Below are 20156 nucleotides of genomic sequence, written 5' to 3'. Positions count from 1 at the left end.
AAATAACCAACTACTGCATGAAACTCTCTGTATTACTTAAAATAACCAACTACTGCATGAAACTCTCTGTATTACTTAAAATAACCAACTACTGCATGAAACTCTCTGTATTAATTAAAATAACCAACCACTGCATGAAACTCTCTGTATTACTTAAAATAACCAACCACTGCATGAAACTCTCTGTATTACTTAAAATAACCAACTACTGCATGAAACTCTCTGTATTACTTAAAATAACCAACCACTGCATGAAACTCTCTGTATTACTTAAAATAACCAACCACTGCATGAAACTCTCTGTATTACTTAAAATAACCAACTACTGCATGAAACTCTCTGTATTACTTAAAATAACCAACTACTGCATGAAACTCTCTGTATTACTTAAAATAACCAACTACTGCATGAAACTCTCTGTATTACTTAAAATAACCAACTACTGCATGAAACTCTCTGTATTACTTAAAATAACCAACCACTGCATGAAACTCTCTGTATTACTTAAAATAACCAACCACTGCATGAAACTCTCTGTATTACTTAAAATAACCAACTACTGCATGAAACTCTCTGTATTACTTAAAATAACCAACCACTGCATGAAACTCTCTGTATTACTTAAAATAACCAACGACTGCATGAAACTCTCTGTATTACTTAAAATAACCAACTACTGCATGAAACTCTCTGTATTACTTAAAATAACCAACTACTGCATGAAACTCTCTGTATTACTTAAAATAACCAACTACTGCATGAAACTTTCTGTATTACTTAAAATAACCAACTACTGCATGAAACTCTCTGTATTACTTAAAATAACCAACTACTGCATGAAACTCTCTGTATTACTTAAAATAACCAACTACTGCATGAAACTCTCTGTATTACTTAAAATAACCAACTACTGCATGAAACTCTCTGTATTACTTAAAATAACCAACTACTGCATGAAACTCTCTGTATTACTTAAAATAACCAACTACTGCATGAAACTCTCTGTATTATTAAAATAACCAACTACTGCATGAAACTCTCTGTATTACTTAAAATAACCAACTACTGCATGAAACTCTCTGTATTACTTAAAATAACCAACTACTGCATGAAACTCTCTGTATTACTTAAAATAACCAACTACTGCATGAAACTCTCTGTATTACTTAAAATAACCAACTACTGCATGAAACTCTCTGTATTACTTAAAATAACCAACTACTGCATGAAACTCTCTGTATTACTTAAAATAACCAACTACTGCATGAAACTCTCTGTATTACTTAAAATAACCAACTACTGCACGAAACTCTCTGTATTACTTAAAATAACCAACTACTGGATGAAACTCTCTGTATTACTTAAAATAACCAACTACTGCATGAAACTCTCTGTATTACTTAAAATAACCAACTACTGCACGAAACTCTCTGTATTACTTAAAATAACCAACTACTGCACGAAACTCTCTGTATTACTTAAAATAACCAACTACTGCACTCTCTGTATTACTTAAAATAACCAACTACTGGATGAAACTCTCTGTATTACTTAAAATAACCAACTACTGCATGAAACTCTCTGTATTACTTAAAATAACCAACTACTGCATGAAACTCTCTGTATTACTTAAAATAACCAACTACTGCAACCTTTATATTCTTTGAAGTTATCCACCAAGATTTATTTAACATGGAGTACATAAAGATCTTGCAGAGTTTTCAAAGAAATTGGTTCACTGTAGTTCTTAAGGTTTATGTGTGTGAGGTTGTTTTGTTTGTTTTTTGTTCAAAGCTACAAGAGAACTTTCTGTGCTAGCCATCCCCAATTCAGCAGTGTAAGAGTAGAGGGCAAGAGAGCTATCTGTGCTAGCCATCCCCAATTCAGCAGTGTAAGAGTAGAGGGCAAGAGAGCTATCTATGCTAGCCATCCCCAATTCAGCAGTGTTATAGTAGAGGGCAAGAGAGCTATCTGTGCTAGCCATCCCCAATTCAGCAGTGTAAGAGTAGAGGGCAAGAGAGCTATCTGTGCTAGCCATCCCTAATTCAGCAGTGTAAGAGTAGAGGGCAAGAGAGCTATCTGTGCTAGCCATCCCTAATTCAGCAGTGTAAGAGTAGAGGGCAAGAGAGCTATCTGTGCTAGCCATCCCCAATTCAGCAGTGTAAGAGTAGAGGGAAGGCAGCTGGTCATCACCACCACCACCAACTCTTGTGCTACTCTTTACCAATGAATAATGGGATTGACAATTACATTATAATGACCCCATGGCTGAAAGGGCCAGCAGGTTTGGTGTGATGAGGATGATGTTTTATATGGCAGTTCCATGCTATTAAAATTATTTTTTATAATGCACTTTGGTGGTGACATTTGAAAAATAAAACTTGTGAACATGTTTTAATTGGACTTTATTAATTTTATAGTATTTGGTAAGAATAGAACAAAGTTGTGTAAGTTACAGTTGGGTTTATGAGTATTGTCAGACTAACTGTGTCTGTTTTACTCTTATACTCAATAATAGTTGTAGTGTAGTAAATATTGTTAGTTGTATGAACATTAACAGTTGTAGTGTAGTAAATATTGTTAGTTGTATGAACATTAACAGTTGTAGTGTAGTAAATATTGTTAGTTGTATGAACATTAACAGTTGTAGTGTAGTAAATATTGTTAGTTGTATGAACATTAACAGTTTTAGTGTAGTAAATATTGTTAGTTGTATGAACATTAACAGTTTTAGTGTAGTAAATATTGTTAGTTGTATGAACCTTAACAGTTGTAGTGTAGTAACTATTGTTAGTTGTATGAACATTAACAGTTTTAGTGTAGTAAATATTGTTAGTTGTATGAACATTAACAGTTTTAGTGTAGTAAATATTGTTAGTTGTATGAACATTAACAGTTTTAGTGTAGTAAATATTGTTAGTTGTATGAACATTAACAGTTTTAGTGTAGTAAATATTGTTAGTTGTATGAACATTAACAGTTTAGTGTAGTAAATATTGTTAGTTGTATGAACATTAACAGTTGTAGTGTAGTAAATATTGTTAGTTGTATGAACATTAACAGTTGTAGTGTAGTAAATATTGTTAGTTGTATGAACATTAACAGTTGTAGTGTAGTAAATATTGTCAGTTGTATGAACATTAACAGTTGTAGTGTAGTAAATATTGTTAGTTGTATGAACATTAACAGATGTAGAGTAGTAAATATTGTTAGTTGTATGAACATTGACAGATGTAGTGTAGTAAATATTGTTAGTTGTATGAACATTAACAGTTGTAGTGTAGTAAATATTGTTAGTTGTATGAACATTAACAGTTTTAGTGTAGTAAATATTGTTAGTTGTATGAACATTAACAGTTTTAGTGTAGTAAATATTGTTAGTTGTATGAATATTAACAGTTGTAGTGTAGTAAATATTGTTAGTTGTATGAACATTAACAGTTGTAGTGTAGTAAATATTGTTAGTTGTATGAACATTAACAGTTGTAGTGTAGTAAATATTGTTAGTTGTATGAACATTAACAGTTGTAGTGTAGTAAATATTGTTAGTTGTATGAACATTAACAGTTTTAGTGTAGTAAATATTGTTAGTTGTATGAATATTAACAGTTATAGTGTAGTAAATATTGTCAGTTGTATGAACATTAACAGTTGTAGTGTAGTAAATATTGTTAGTTGTATGAACATTAACAGATGTAGAGTAGTAAATATTGTTAGTTGTATGAACATTGACAGATGTAGTGTAGTAAATATTGTTAGTTGTATGAACATTAACAGTTGTAGTGTAGTAAATATTGTTAGTTGTATGAACATTAACAGTTTTAGTGTAGTAAATATTGTTAGTTGTATGAATATTAACAGTTTTAGTGTAGTAAATATTGTTAGTTGTATGAACATTAACAGTTGTAGTGTAGTAAATATTGTTAGTTGTATGAACATTAACAGTTTTAGTGTAGTAAATATTGTTAGTTGTATGAACATTAACAGTTTTAGTGTAGTAAATATTGTTAGTTGTATGAATATTAACAGTTTTAGTGTAGTAAATATTGTTAGTTGTATGAACATTAACAGTTGTAGTGTAGTAAATATTGTTAGTTGTATGAACATTAACAGATGTAGAGAATTAAATATTGTCAGTTGTATGAACATTAACAGTTTTAGTGTAGTAAATATTGTTAGTTGTATGAACATTAACAGATGTAGAGTAGTAAATATTGTTAGTTGTGTGAACATTAACAGTTTTAGTGTGGTAAATATTGTTAGTTGTATGAACATTAACAGTTGTAGTGTAGTAAATATTGTTAGTTGTATGAACCTTAACAGTTGTAGTGTAGTAAATATTGTTAGTTGTATGAACCTTAACAGTTTTAGTGTATTAAATATTGTCAGTTGTATGAACATTAACAGATGTAGTGTAGTAAATATTGTTAGTTGTATGAAGTATGTATGGAACGTATAGTATACAGTTGGTATTGATGTATCTATAGAACGTTGTGTCATTATTAATTGGTCACACTGTTCTGTTTTACCTTAATTTGTTGAAACGTTAGGTTTGTGATGTGGCTGATAAGTGCATGTTACTGTGACGCAGATATCTAAATAAAATTGTTGTGGTTCCGGTAATAAATGTTGATTGTCTTCTGTGGAGTGTATCTGTCTAGGAGGTATGCATGTTATAAATGTTGATTGTCTTCTGTGGAGTGTATCTGTCTAGGAGGTATGCATGTTATAAATGTTGATTGTCTTCTGTGGAGTGTATCTGTCTAGGAGGTATGCATGTTATAAATGTTGATTGTCTTCTGTGGAGTGTATCTGTCTAGGAGGTATGCATGTCATAGGCGTAGTCTCTATAGTAAGATGAATAATATTCATATAGGTTGTATACTAAACCAGTTTTATCAACTATGCAGAAGCAGTTTTTTAATACATTAATTTTACGACATAAATAATAAGTTGATCGACCTGTTTAATTTTTTACTTGCATTTTTGTTTGTTCACTAGATGTCAGTTTGCACGAAGCAGTCCGTGAAACGTTCGACAACGTTTCATAATGCATATAAAAAGTACAATTTGTAATTTATTATGCGATATTTAAAATACTTTGATAATGAAACATCAAACAACACGACATTTCTCATTAATCTGTTTTAGCAATCAAGCGTGACCTGCCAAAATGTTTTGTAATTTTCTACTTTATATTTTTTGTTTTTAATTTTTTGTACAGGGTTAATCGAATAATTGTTTTATAATCTCGAAATATATTTTCGACTAATACGTTTATTATCACCATATAGATGTAATAGTTGGCGTTTTTAGAACCGCCAGACACGTAAAGTATGCGAAATTAGTATTTTTGGATATGTAGACAAGGTGCTTTCCTGAGATCGAAAACAACGAGTGGACAGACACCGTACCATTTTGGGGTCTGTGTCTGCGCGCTCAAAGTTTGCGTTGCACGTGTTTGTAAGAGGGATCATCTATGTATGTTGACATAACAAAATAAATAAAGTGTGTGGAATTTGACGCATGATTTGTGTTATCACTGTTTTTCTAAACTATAATTTCTGAGTAATTTTAAACTGTTCATGTGTCGTACTAATCTTCTCTACTAGTGAAACTGTTTCTGTCTAAGTAATGGACTTAGTTATATTTTCAGTATTATTTGGTGTGTGGCCAGTAATTAAGTTTGTACTGAAGGATCTTAAATTAAAAATGTATATATACACACACTCATAACAAGTAGATGATGACGTTGAAGCTGGTTTTTTTCAAACGAATCGCTTTAAAACATTTAACATGTACTGTGAAGTGTTGAGCGGGGTGGTATGATTTAATAAAACAATATTTTTTATTGTTCGTTTTCATTTTGACTTCTGCGAGAAGTTTTTATTATGCTGTGTACATCCCATGAGGCATTTTTATTATGGCAGAGGGGGAGAGCCTAACGTGTAATGAGGCCAACTTGAAATAATCCAAAACAAGTTTGATGGACGGCATTGGTTGAGAGGCCAAAGATATTTAAGGTGGAAAATGCGTTACACCCTCTCGCTAGCGACGACCCTTGTTTTCATTTCACGTTCTGATATTTATTACTTTGGGTGATTGTAAATTTTTATATATATATTAATTCAGTTTCATTTCAGTAGCCATCCGTGCGAGTTCTGGGGTTTGATGGGTTAGTTTAATGAAGTTATTACTGTAAGTCTGTTGTCTTAAAACCCGAACTATTTTTATTTGTTGAGCAATGTCACCTATTGTGTGTTAGCTGGCGTTCATTCGTTGTAATTTGGCAACCAAGTTTACAATGGTAACCAATGTATATTTTTATGTTGTTTTTTGGTCTACACTAGTTTGAGGTTTTAGAACTAAGTTCGACATCTTAAGGTATAGGTGGTTAAGTCTTCTAGTTAGGGGATTACAATTTAAGACCTCACTAAGTTCAAATGACCGTGATTAAAGTATTGAATAGTGCCCTCTAGCGGTACGTTTACAAAGCTAGGTACATATACAGGGTAGCACATTGTGTAGTAAATATTAGTGATAAAAGTGTGAACCGTAACACCAGCACAAGTTACTCTCCCAGTTAATAACAGGGAAGAATACAGAAGTGGTGCAAAGTAGTTTGTTGGAAGACATAACGACATGCTGTGAGCCCAGAGCGACGGAACCACGCGCTGCCCATAAATATTAGTAATTTGAAATGGGAAGATATAGAAAATCAGTTCACAAAACAACAAGCGATAAAAGACAGGATATTAACTTCTGGTTGTTACAGAGCTTTGTTCTGACCTTTAACGAATATTTTAACAGTTTATCATAATCAGCAACTGTTGACGACCTGTCTTCATTGAGACGGTGGGTTTTGGCCTACTTCTAACAAAAAGAAAGATTCAGTGTTAAAAATAGTCTGCAAGGTTCCAGCAGTGTAGCCTAAAATCTCTTTGTTTTGCAGGGAAAAGTCTCCAGATAATTCTTTTTACATTAAAGCAATCCTGCAACTATATGTAATGCAGTTTGTCAAAATTTGTATAGAACAAAGCGCGCGTTTCTGCTGGTAGGTACATCAACAGACGAGGCGCCAATTTGTCTCATTTGACATTCTTTCGGTTGGGCATGGTTGATAATCCATATATTGTGAAACAGTTACATGTACAAGTTTTCAATGATACATAAGGCAGTGCAGTGTGGACTTTATCCAATCGTCATGATTGTGATGGATGTTTCAATTTCATATCGATTTATTGATATTAAAAAGAACATAGCTGATATAAGGAATAGTCGCGTACTTTTAATAATCTAGGGAAAACATTCAATAGTTTGGCACGTGGTTTTAGGTACATACAGCGATTGTATTATACCATTCAGTGTATCTGTATATTGGTAGTACATGTGTATTTGACAGGCTAGATGTAGCGAAGGGATAATTTAAGAGTGTATTATATCACTCTGTGTATTCTTGTGCATGGTGAGGAGACCTCCCAGTGAAGGTTCTGTGTTTTCAGTTTCACTTCCGTGAGATTCAAACTTCCACCCTCGTGTTTGCCGTGCGTGGTGACCCGTGAAGGAGACGAGAGGTTTCTGATGGTTGAGGGGTTCACCAACAGCCACTTTGGCTTTGAATACCTGTAGATGGGTGGCCCCTCTTGGGTCGGTCGACTGACCTTGTTGGGGTATGGTCAACTGAGTATCAACAAGTGTGTAGATATTATGCTTGATGCTGGGTATAGTGCTCGTGAAACCCTGGTGTTGCTGCAGTTTCCTTGTTTGTCATTATAGTGAGTCCCTTCATGGTGGGTGAAGACAGTGGTCACTGACTCTTCTCTTTATAGTGGATCCCCCAATCCTTGAAAGAAACAACAAATGAAATTGTAAAAAAAAACACAACAACTGCTAATTGGTAAGTGACCAAGCACAAACGACTCTGTTACGACTGCAATCAGAACTTGCCCCACTGTTTTAATTTTTCATTGTTTGTCTAACAAATCCTTGGGGCAAATGTCTCCATTTTTCAATTAAAAGGAATCAGAGGGGCTTACTGACTCCCCCAAGTCAGTGAGGAAGTTGTGCTCTGGAGACATTCTTGTGGAAACATCTACACCTTCTCATAGTGAAGGCCATTGGGGATTTATCAATTTCATTTACTCTCCTTGCGAGTTTGAATTTCTTCCGACGCATGATCATTGAGAGAGATATTAAGAACAATGCCGAGTGAGAAATCCTCACTGTTTTCTCCAACCAAGGAGTTTTCAATGTTTGCTGTATTTCCAATCGTAAAGATGGAATTATGATGCCGAAAGATGTCTTAATTTTGACATTTGTATCACAAGTCGATTTGCCTCCGTCAAGGCAGGTTATTTGAATTGTAATGTGCACCCATATATTCATAATCCCCTCAGATATTTCCAGTGTCAGCGGTTCGAACAGTCAGAGACGTTTTGTTGGAGTTCTTTGTCACGTTCTCATTGTGGTGATATAGACTATGATTCCTACGAGTGTCAGATGGACCTTCACTGTATCAATTCTGGTGATATAGACAATGATTCCTACGAGTGTCAGATGGACCCTCACTGTATCAATTGTGGTGATATAGACTATGGTGAATACGAGTGTCAGATGGACCCTCACTGTATCAATTGTGGTGATATAGACTATAGTGAATACGAGTGTCAGATGGACCATCACTGTATCAATTGTGGTGATATAGAGTATGGTGAATACGAGTGTCAGATGGACCCTCACTGTATCAATTGTGCTGATATAGACCATGATTCCTACGAGTGTCAGATGGACCCTCACTGTATCAATTGTGGTGATATAGACTATGGTGATTACGAGTGTCAGGTGGACCCTCACTGTATCAATTGTGCTGATATAGACCATGATTCCTACGAGTGTCAGATGGACCCTCACTGTATCAATTGTGGTGATATAGACTATGGTGATTACGAGTGTCAGATGGATCCTCACTGTATCAATCATGGTGATTCACACTTCTCTTATTACCAGTTTTGCCCTAAGTCGGTGAAGGAATCACAGTGTTTATGAACTGTCCATAATATTTCTTACCCCAGGGCTTGGAAGTTATTGTCCCCAATTATGTTTTGGACATATACTGTTGCACTATGTTCCACTGCTACAGCAGAAGTGTAGACAGATTTTTCCATGCTTCCAACATAGTCGCTCTTGAACCATGTAAGAGTCTTTCGCCCTGTCTGGATAAGCGAATGGACATCTACTCGTGTCTCTCCTCATCATTCCTTACAGTGATTGCCTTGATTCACTTCCTGGCTTGTGACATCTACTTGGATCGACCTTCAGCTCTGAGATGTAGAAAGATTATGCCTTCCTTTGCTGGGATTTGTGTCTGATAACAGAGATCTGCCCACTCGACCCAGGGCAGAATCCACGGATACCGACAGATCTCCTTCTACTAAAGAAAAACAATGTGGTCGTAAACTGAAAGGTTCTCTGCCCAGTTCTCCTCCACCTAGTAAAAATGGCTACTTTGATACAGTGTAACTGTCAAGGTTTCCATTCTGATATGGATGACATTAAATCCGTGATTTATTTATATCATCCTGTGTGTCTTTCCTTATAGGAAACATTTCTGAAACTTGCCAGTACGGTTACCTTTCGGTCTTTACATCAGAATGACAGGTTATGTGATGGACAAGTACATGGACAGAATGGCATTGTTAGCCGACCAATACATGCCCACTGTGTCTTTCCAACTTGATTTACCCTTGGAAGGCACAGCTATCCGTGTTTCCTTGGGTCGTACCATCACTGTTTGTTCTGTACACCTGTCTCCTGCAGAGACTTGTGATATAAAAAGACCTTGATGATCTTGTTGAACGGTTACCTTTTAATCCTGGGCAACTTTAATGGACACAATCCCTTCTGGGTTGATGATGATATTGATGGGAGGGGTTATCCCATTGAGTGTATGCTCTCGGATCATAACCTTTCTCTGTTAAAAACTGGTTCTTATACTTATTTTCATGCACCTAGTCAGCTCAGCAGGAAAGGATAAAAGTCAAAAGGAATCTTGGATTAAGTTTACAACTAGCACCTCTTCTACCACGAATCCCAAAATCATCTGAGACAAGATTCGGAAGGTCAGTGAGAAGACTTCCGAATCTTTGTGAAGGTACGACATTTTGTGAGACCACCATCCTATGGGTTGTGTGGTCATGAGAAGACTTCCGAATCTTTGTGAAGGTAACACATTTTGTGAGACCATCATCCTATGGGTTGTGTGGCCATGAGAAGACTTCCGAATCTTTGTGAAGGTACGGCATTTTGTGAGACGACCATCCTATGGGTTGTGTGGCCATGAGAAGACTTCCGAATCTTTGTGAAGGTACGGCATTTTGTGAGACGACCATCCTATGGGTTGTGTGGCCATGAGAAGACTTCCGAATCTTTGTGAAGGTACGATATTTTGTGAGACGACCATCCTATGGGTTGTGTGGCCATGAGAAGACTTCCGAATCTTTGTGAAGGTACGATATTTTGTGAGACGACCATCCTATGGGTTGTGTGGCCATGAGAAGACTTCCGAATCTTTGTGAAGGTACGGCATTTTGTGAGACCACCATCCTATGGGTTGTGTGGCCATGAGAAGACTTCCGAATCTTTGTGAAGGTAACACATTTTGTACCATCCTATGGGTTGTGTGGCCGTTTACCTATTTTTTCTGGAATGTTTTACTGGACATGCGATTCAAAGTCTCTGTGGGTTCAACACTTCTTCGTTCTTTTACGCATGAACTTGGAGTTCCTAAGGGCTTTGTCATGAGTGTCATACATTTCAGTGCCAAGATCTATGCTATCATTGCACAGTGTCCTAATCCACTTCTAAATGGCCTCTATATCGACGACCTCCACATCTCATGCGGTCGTTGAACATGAGATTTACTTCGAGGCAGCTTTAGACTGCTCTCAGTTACTCGTTGAAATGAACCACAACAAACGGTTTCATCTTTTTTTTCTTCTTCTCTAAAACCGTTTGCATGCATTTTGCTGCCAGCGGGTATTAACCTTGATCGAACTCTGCCTCGGTGGTGTTGTTTTACTCATAATCCATGAGGCCAAGCTCTTTTGGTTTATATTTGATCGTAAGGAGAAAGTTGCCCTAACTAGGCCACACATTGGTAACAGTTTTCATCTCATTGTTTTCTTTCATCTGGAACTAATCCACCAATCTGTGACCTTTGTGACGACTTTCAACGACGGAATAATTTTAAACATGTTTTTCTCTACGTGTTTACCCCTTACGTTGGACAATGTCCAAATTGCGTTTTTTAACTTTTTATGAACCATTGTCCTTTCTATTTATATTTAACTATTTTCATCTGAATTGTGTACATTGTTTAGTTTTACTTTATTTTATACCAGTTGTTTAGGACAAATAGTCTAGTTGATTTGTGCTAATAAACGTCAACCAACCAATTTATATAGCGTGTGTTTGACAAACTAGATGTAGCGGAGTGATATTTTAATTGTATTATATCATTCAGTATATCTTTATATTAATAGTATATGTGTATCTGAGTGATAATTTAATTGTATTATATCATTCAGTATATCTTTATATCAACAGTATATGTGTATCTGAGTGACAAGTTAATTGTATTATATCATTCAGTATATCTTTATATCAACAGTATATGTGTATCTGAGTGATAAGTTAATTGTATTATATCAGTGTATCTGTATACGGATGATGTATATACATACACACATGAAGTTTTAGAAATTTCAGTCTCAACGGAGTGCTGTATTGTTGTGTTAATTATTACTATATTGTAGTGTTAATTATCACTATATTGTAGTGTTAATGCTGTATTATTAATTATTACTATATTGTAGTGTTAATGCTGTATTGTTGTGTTAATTATTACTATATTGTAGTGTTAATTCTGTATTGTTATGTTAATTATTATTATATTGTAGTATTAATGCTGTATTGTTGTGTTAATTATTACTATATTGTAGTGTTAATTCTGTATTGTTATGTTAATTATTACTATATTGTAGTATTAATGCTGTATTGTTGTGTTAATTATTACTATATTGTAGTGTTAATGCTGTATTATTAATTATTACTATATTGTAGTGTTAATGCTGTATTGTTGTGTTAATTATTACTATATTGTAGTGTTAATGCTGTATTGTTGTGTTAATTATTACTATATTGTAGTGTTAATGCTGTATTGTTGTGTTAATTATTACTATATTGTAGTGTTAATTCTGTATTGTTGTGTTAATTATTACTATATTGTAGTGTTAATTCTGTATTGTTATGTTAATTATTACTATATTGTAGTGTTAATGTACGCAAATTAACGTTAATTCGTCTCTCTATCGAATACAGGCCGTATATAATTAAGGCTCAAATAATGTTAGGCCTAAGACAAGTCGATTTACATATTTCAGTGTTTGCAGTTAGAAGTCTTGTGTATTATTCTACAAATCGTGTATATAAAGAAGTAATATTGCAGTAATTTGACCACAAACGTTACTAAACTAAAATCTCACAACTACGTTTTTTCCAAACTGTTTTTTTATTTTTCTCCATCGCTATTTTTATCTCGAAATATCGAAGATTTGTTAGGCCTGATGGATTAGGGCGCTATACTCGCAGGATCAACTCCCTATTACTGACTGAACATGCTGGTCCTTTCAATTGTGCGGATGTTATTATGTTACGTTCAATGCTATTTTTCGTTGGTAAAGAGTAATCCAAGAGTTGGCGGTGCTGACTAGCTCTCTTCTCGCCCACATGTTAATTCCAAATTAGGGGATTCTAGTGCAAATAACTTTCGAGTATCTTTGCGCAAAAGTTAAACAAATCCGATTTGTCTTGGACGAGTTTCGATTTTTATGAGTATCTAAAGTGTAAGTGGTTTGTGTTTTTTCTATTTGATATGTCATCAAGCCTAATTTGTCCACCTTATTACTTTTACTGTCCCTGGCCAGTTAAAACAGCTCATTATGCATTAGTACATACAAAACTTGTGTATATGTTTTTAACGTTGTGGGCTATAGCGGAATGACTTTATTTACTCTGGTTTTTAATATATTGGTTTTTTGAGTTGTTGGGTTTTGTTTCTTTCATAGATACAACATTCACGTTCATTGAGCGTTAGTACTTGAATATTCACTTATTTCTTTTTTGTTTTAGTGAGAAATTTTAATTTTTTAAAATAAATTTATTGGCCTCACCAGGCGTGTTCCTGGAATAGGTAACTGAAACTTTGTTCGGTAAATGTCGAGCATGAGTCCTTTGGCAAGGTTCATGTCAGAAAGATTACACACATTAATATAAAATTACACCGTTATATTTGGCAATTCACGTGGTACTGAATTCAGTTTATTCACTGGTGGGCCAGCGAAAAGTTTACTGTGTTAAAATCTGTACATCCATGACATGCTGAGTACAGAGTAGTGAGCCAATTGCGTAAAGTAACATAACGATAGCATTCCTGGTCTAATTAGGTCAGAAGAGATACATAACAAACGACGTTAGATTTAAAACACTGTTATTACCAGTTAGTTAACTGGAAGACGCTAAAAGTCGATTTTTCTCTGAAGAGTGAAACTGAATTGTAGTTGATGTCATTACAGACATATTTAGTGATCACGTAATGATAGTATATTCGTGTATATTCATTAGGCTACAGGAAAGTACAAGTTACCAACATGACAAGAAAGGCGTAGCTTGCTGTTTTCCGAGCTGGCGGAAAATATGGTGATATGACACAAAATTATGGACAGATAGAGACTTCGGGTTTCAAATTAAACTAGAACAACAGTTTGGAAAACAAAACAATGGTTAACTCCGCTATTCTCGTTTTCAGGCAAATAATTTATCTCGTAAAGCATGATCAATATTTAAACATGTTTATATGCAAAAACGGCTCGTTTGGGCTGAGAAAACACTTTACATAGAAGAGCGAACAACGTTTCGACCTTCTTCGGTCATCGTCAGGTTCACAAAGAAAGAGGTAACTGACCGGAAGCTGACCACATGTTTGAAAGGGGTTGTGTAACTGTGTGTCGAAATGTAGAGGGCGGTATTAGAACACACAGTTACACAACCCCTTTCAAACATGTGGTCAGCTTCCGGTCAGTTACCTCTTTCTTTGTGAACCTGACGATGACCGAAGAAGGTCGAAACGTTGTTCGCTCTTCTATGTAAAGTGTTTTCTCAGCCCAAACGAGCCGTTTTTGCATATAAATTTCTCAACAAGTGGGTTTCTCGTCATCACTGATTAATATTTAAACATGTTGTTAGTGTGGTAGTAAGTTAACATATTGAAACTTGTTGTTAGTGTGGTAGTAAGTTAACATATTGAAACCTGTTACTGTGGTAGTAAGTTAACATATTGAAACCTGTTGTTAGTGTGGTAGTAAGTTAACATATTGAAACCTGTTGTTAGTGTGGTAGTAAGTTAACATATTGGAACCTGTTGTTAGTGTGGTAGTAAGTTAACATATTGAAACCTGTTGTTAGTGTGGTAGTAAGTTAACATATTGAAACTTGTTGTTAGTGTGGTAGTAAGTTAACATATTGAAACCTGTTACTGTGGTAGTAAGTTAACATATTGAAACCTGTTACTGTGGTAGTAAGTTAACATATTGAAACTTGTTGTAAGTGTGGTAGTAAGTTAACATATTGAAACTTGTTGTTAGTGTGGTAGTAAGTTAACATATTGAAACTTGTTGTTAGTGTGGTAGTAAGTTAACATATTGAAACTTGTTGTTAGTGTGGTAGTAAGTTAACATATTGAAACTTGTTAGTGTGGTAGTAAGCTAACATATTGAAACTTGTTGTTAGTGTGGTAGTAAGTTAACATATTGAAACTTGTTGTTAGTGTGGTAGTAAGTTAACATATTGAAACCTGTTGTTAGTGTGGTGGTAAGTTAACATATTGAAACTTTTTTGTTAGTGTTCTAGTAAGTTAACATATTCAAACTTGTTGTTAGTGTTCTAGTAAGTTAACATATTGAAACTTGTTGTTAGTGTTCTAGTAAGTTAACATATTCAAACTTGTTGTTAGTGTTCTAGTAAGTTAACATATTGAAACTTGTTGTTAGTGTCCTAGTAAGTTAACATATTGAAACTTGTTGTTAGTGTTGTAGTAAGTTAACATATTGAAACTTGTTGTTAGTGTTCTAGTAAGTTAACATATTGAAATTTGTTGTTAGTGTGGTAGTAAGTTAACATATTGAAACTTGTTGTTATTGTGGTAGTAAGTTAACATATTGAAACTTGTTGTTAGTGTGGTAGTAAGTTAACGTATTGGAACCTGTTGTTAGTGTGGTAGTAAGTTAACATATTGAAACCTGTTGTTAGTGTGGTGGTAAGTTAACATATTCAAACTTGTTGTTAGTGTGGTGGTAAGTTAACATATTCAAACTTGTTGTTAGTGTGGTAGTAAGTTAACATATTCAAACTTATTGTTAGTGTGTTGGTAAGTTAACATATTGAAACTTGTTAGTGTGGTAGTAAGTTAACATATTGAAACTTGTTGTTAGTGTGGTAGTAAGTTAGCATATTGAAACTTGTTGTTAGTGTGGTAGTAAGTTAGCATATTGAAACTTGTTGTTAGTGTTGTAGTGAGTTAACATATTCAATCTTGTTGTTAGTGTGGTGGTCAGTTAACATATTGAAACTTGTTAGTGTGGTAGTAAGTTAACATATTCAAACATGTTGTTAGTGTGGTAGTAAGTTAACATATTCAAACTTGTTGTTAGTGTGGTAGTAAGTTAACATATTGAAACTTGTTGTTAGTGTTGTAGTAAGTTAACATATTGAAACTTGTTGTTAGTGTGGTAGTAAGTTAACGTATTCAAACATGTTAGTGTGGTAGTAAGTTAACGTTTTGAAACTTGTTGTTAGTGTTGTAGTAAGTTAACATATTGAAACTTATTGTTAGTGTGGTAGTAAGTTAACATATTGAAACTTGTTGTTGGTGTGGTAGTAAGTTAACATATTGAAACATGTTAGTGTGGTAGTAAGTTATCGTATTGAAACTTGTTGTTAGTGTGGTAGTAAGTTAACATATTGAAACTTGTTGTTAGTGTGGTAGTAAGTTATCGTATTGAAACTTGTTGTTAGTGTGGTAGTAAGTTATCGTATTGAAACTTGTTGTTAGTGTGGTAGTAAGTTAACATATTGAAACTTGTTAGTGTGGTAGTAAGTTAACATGTTGAAACTTTTTGTTAGTGTGGTAGTAAGTTAACGTATTCAAACATGTTAGTGTGGTAGTAAGTTAACGTATTGAAACTTGTTGTTAGTGTTGTAGTAAGTTAACATATTGAAACTTATTGTTAGTATGGTAGTAAGTTAAGATATTGAAACTTGTTAGTGTGGTAGTAAGTTAACATATTCAAATATGTTAGTGTGGTTGTAAGTTAACATATGCAAACTTGTTATAAGTGTAGCAGTAATCGGTAAAGTTGAAAATCCTTTCCTCCAGGGACATACCTTGTAACATCAGTGTGGCATTTGTAAAGAGAACCAACCATCTTTCCAGTGGTTCATCTGCAAGTGTAAGGGCTTATAATGTTAAAAAAAAGTAGATTATTTATACTTATGGTAGGCAGAGCATATATAGCCCATAGTGTAGATTATGCTTCACAAAAGAGAGAGAGAAAACAGCAAGTGTAATAGGAGTGACAAATTACACAGGAACTGTAACGATGTAAAATATTGATTTCACAAGCTATCTTCATCTTTGTTGGAATTTTGTATTTTTATCTCGTCGACTGTAGTTTTCTCATTTCGTGCAAGTCATTCGACGAGTTTATTCGACAACGAAAGTACAGCAGTGTGAAAAGTGAAGCAGTGCTGGACGTATATGTTGTAATCGCACAAATATATATTTAATAAACACAAGATCGGTTATACGTGTTTAATAGTTTCTATGTAAACAGAAGGTCGGTTATATATGTTTAATAGTTTCTGTGTAAACAGAAGGTCGGTTATGTATGTTTACTAGTTTGTATGTAAACAGAAGGTCGGTTATATATGTTTAATAGTTTCTGTGTAAACAGAAGGTCGGTTACATATGTTTAATAGTTTCTGTGTAAACAGAAGGTCAGTTATATGTACTTATTAGTTTCTGTGTAAACAGAAGGTCAGCTATATATATTCATTAGTAACGTGTTTGCGTAGGTGACTTATACTGATCGATTATATACAGGGTGGCCCGTAAGTCCTTACCCATCCACATTGTGTCTAAACAACGTTATAATACTAATGATGAGTTGAAGGCAGCTGTTACCACAGCATTTGGAACAGTAACCCCTGCTATGTTGAGGAAAATGTCTCACAGAACATGGAGTCGCATAATATTGTACAGCAAGAATGAGGAACAGCACACAGATACACGGGATACATAAGATATATGGATGGGTAGTGACTTACGGGCCACCCTGTATATTTATTAGTAACGTGTTTGCGTAGGTGACTTGTTCTGATTGATTATACATATTTATTGGTAACATGTTTCCGTGGATGAATTGTACTGATTGATTATATACAGTGGAACCCCTCTAATTGGCCAGTTTGTCCCGAAGGTTTAGAGGGTTCTACTGAATCTATATTTTGTGTCTCCCGTTAAGTTGACATTCTGTTTATTTCTTGTCTTTTCATGTCCGGCAGCTAGGGCGCTCGACTCGTAATCTGAGGGTCGCAGGTTCGAATCACCGTTAAACCAAAAATGCTCGCCTTTTCAGTCGTGGGGGCGTTATAATGTGTCTATCAACCCTACTATTCGTTGGTAAAATAGTAGCCCAACAGTTGGCGTTGGGTGGTAATGACTAACTGCCTTCACTACTAAATGAAGGATGGCTAGTGCAGATAGCCCTCGTGTAGCTTTGTGCGAAATTCAAAACAAATAAAATTTTAGTTTTCGGTTTTCTTAGACCGTAGGTTTACGAGGAGTTTGTGGGATATGAAGTTAAAGGTGGAAATCGAACTTTACGAATAACGAGTCCAGTTTCAGATTTTATCAGATAATGAATGTCTAAGAATATATTTATTTGTGAATTCCTTTGTCTTTGCGGACAGGTCAAGGTTTATAATATAATTAATTTATTGTTTTCGTGTCTCCTGTGGTGCGGCGATATGTATGCGAAATTAAACTGCTACAACCTGGGGTTCGTTTCCCTCGGTGTACATAATGTATAAAGTCCGTTGTGTATTCTTGCGCTAAAATACAATAAAAACGGTTCAGATGCATTCAGTTTTGGTAGTTTTCAAACCGTACTCCCGTCATTTAAAGTTCCGCCACGTCCATGGTCCAGCTGTCCGTAGTTGTTTGATTTTTTAACCCTTTATAAGCGAACTGACCACGCTGTAAGTATGTTTGATACCGTTTTGAAGCATTGTGTGACCTGATGTATTCGTGTAAAATAATTGTACGGAACGATTAGATAAACACATTTACCTCGAAGTACGCGACAAAGAATGTTACGCTGTAACTGTAGGCCACGTACGCTACTCCTTGTATATCAGGCATATTGACGTTAAATTGACAAGATGGCTGTAAGTGAGAGGTTTGTGTAATTAGGTTGGCATGGTTAATCATTATGTAAGATTGATTTGATCTCTCGCTTACAAAATACTGATCACAAAACCGAGAAAGAAAAAACTGTCGACACATTTGTTTCTGTGACGAGATACACAACAACCACGTGGATATGGAAGAGTCGTGACTTGGGACGAATATCTCCTTATTCACGATATGAGACCAAGAAATTCAAAATTTTCCGTTTTAAAACAAATATTAGAAACTCTGATAAATGAAGTTAACTGTTATCACAGAAATACTTTAAAAATAACCGAGTGCACATTATAATGTTATGTATTATAAAGATGAACGAGTGCACATTATAATATTATGTATTATAAAGATGAACGAGTGCACATTATGATGTTATATATTATAAAGATGAACGAGTGCACATTATGATGTTATGTATTATAAAAATGAACGAGTGAAAGTGAAAATAGTGTAACCAATGAAAAGGGTAACAACATAGTATTGCACGTGCCGCTTTGTTCTCCGACCATTATAGTTTATACTACAATAAAATATTTACTTGATGACGTGAGAATTATTTTCAAACTCAGCAAAATTACATATTTTTTTAAAAATACAGATAAGAACAGAATTTCTACTTTAAAACGACCGCCTGTGATTGTCACGTGTGATTGGAAACGAGGTTACCTGTTTTATTTCTTCATTGTAGTTCTGTGTTCCCTGTCCAACTACACTGCCCCCATTGGTACAGCTGTATGTCTGCGGAATTACAGTCCTAGAAACTGGGTTTCAATACCCGTGATGAGTGTCCTCGTTGTGTAGCTTTGTGCTTAACTTCAAACAAATATCCAAACTGCCTGCACGAGCGTATGGATCACCAGTACAGAACCAACATTTCAAGATAATGGAGTGAGGAAACACTTCGATTCAAGGAACTGCTACCTTTATATACGTATTAAATTACTGGAACCGTAAAATTCATCGTTGATGTCTTGCCAACAAAAACTGTCAAATTACTTAACTGATCAACAGGGCTGTCTTTATTAGATCTCTAAAGAAACGACTATTGAAATACCGTAATTGACAAAATCCATATCGCCAGATCATGTACATTGTTGAAGTTCGATAATAAAACTTAATATGTTTCCTTTTCTTTTACCACCTGTCTTTAAATTTGTCTTTCTAAATTAACTTTTTACTGTTGTCTTTTCGGCAGTAATTTCGTTGTTCCGTGGTCATAGGGTTGGACCTAAATATTACAAGACCAAGTTAATTGGCCAGGTTAGTTGCATAGCAGATTTTGGGTCGAAAGGTTCTCAGACCTTAAACAATAAGTAAGATACATTAAAAACAACCATTATCTCTTACATAATGTAGCAACTTGTGGATTCTCTTCTCGCCTAAAACTCACGATACAATACTACAGTATTTAGGGTTACCTTGTCAAACAAACACTCTATAACTAAGTCTTAAAATACAACTTGCATTCGAGGGTCGTGGGCTTGAATCCCCGTCGCCCTAAACATGCTCGTCCTTTCAGCCGGTTCCAGAGACGAAGTTCTTGAGGCTTATCTCTGACCGTAAGCTAACCTTTATA

The 20156-nt window shown here is 34.8% G+C and overlaps 1 long non-coding RNA gene across 1 annotated transcript in view; it reads left to right on the top strand.

Moving 5' to 3' along the window:
• LOC143231923 (uncharacterized) overlaps positions 1 to 19717 on the top strand; it is a 31753-nt gene extending 12036 nt beyond the window's left edge. Inside the window, exon 4 of the long non-coding RNA XR_013017293.1 lies at positions 19269 to 19717. This is a non-coding gene — a long non-coding RNA (uncharacterized LOC143231923). The remainder of the gene's footprint in view (positions 1 to 19268) is intronic.
• The last annotated feature ends 439 nt before the right edge of the window (positions 19718 to 20156 follow it).

This window comes from Tachypleus tridentatus, chromosome 1 (assembly GCF_004210375.1).
Source record: "Tachypleus tridentatus isolate NWPU-2018 chromosome 1, ASM421037v1, whole genome shotgun sequence".
Classification (NCBI taxonomy): Eukaryota; Metazoa; Arthropoda; class Merostomata; order Xiphosura; family Limulidae; genus Tachypleus; species Tachypleus tridentatus.
The sequence above is the reverse complement of the archived record's forward strand: the minus strand, read 5'-3'. Positions and strand labels throughout refer to the sequence as shown.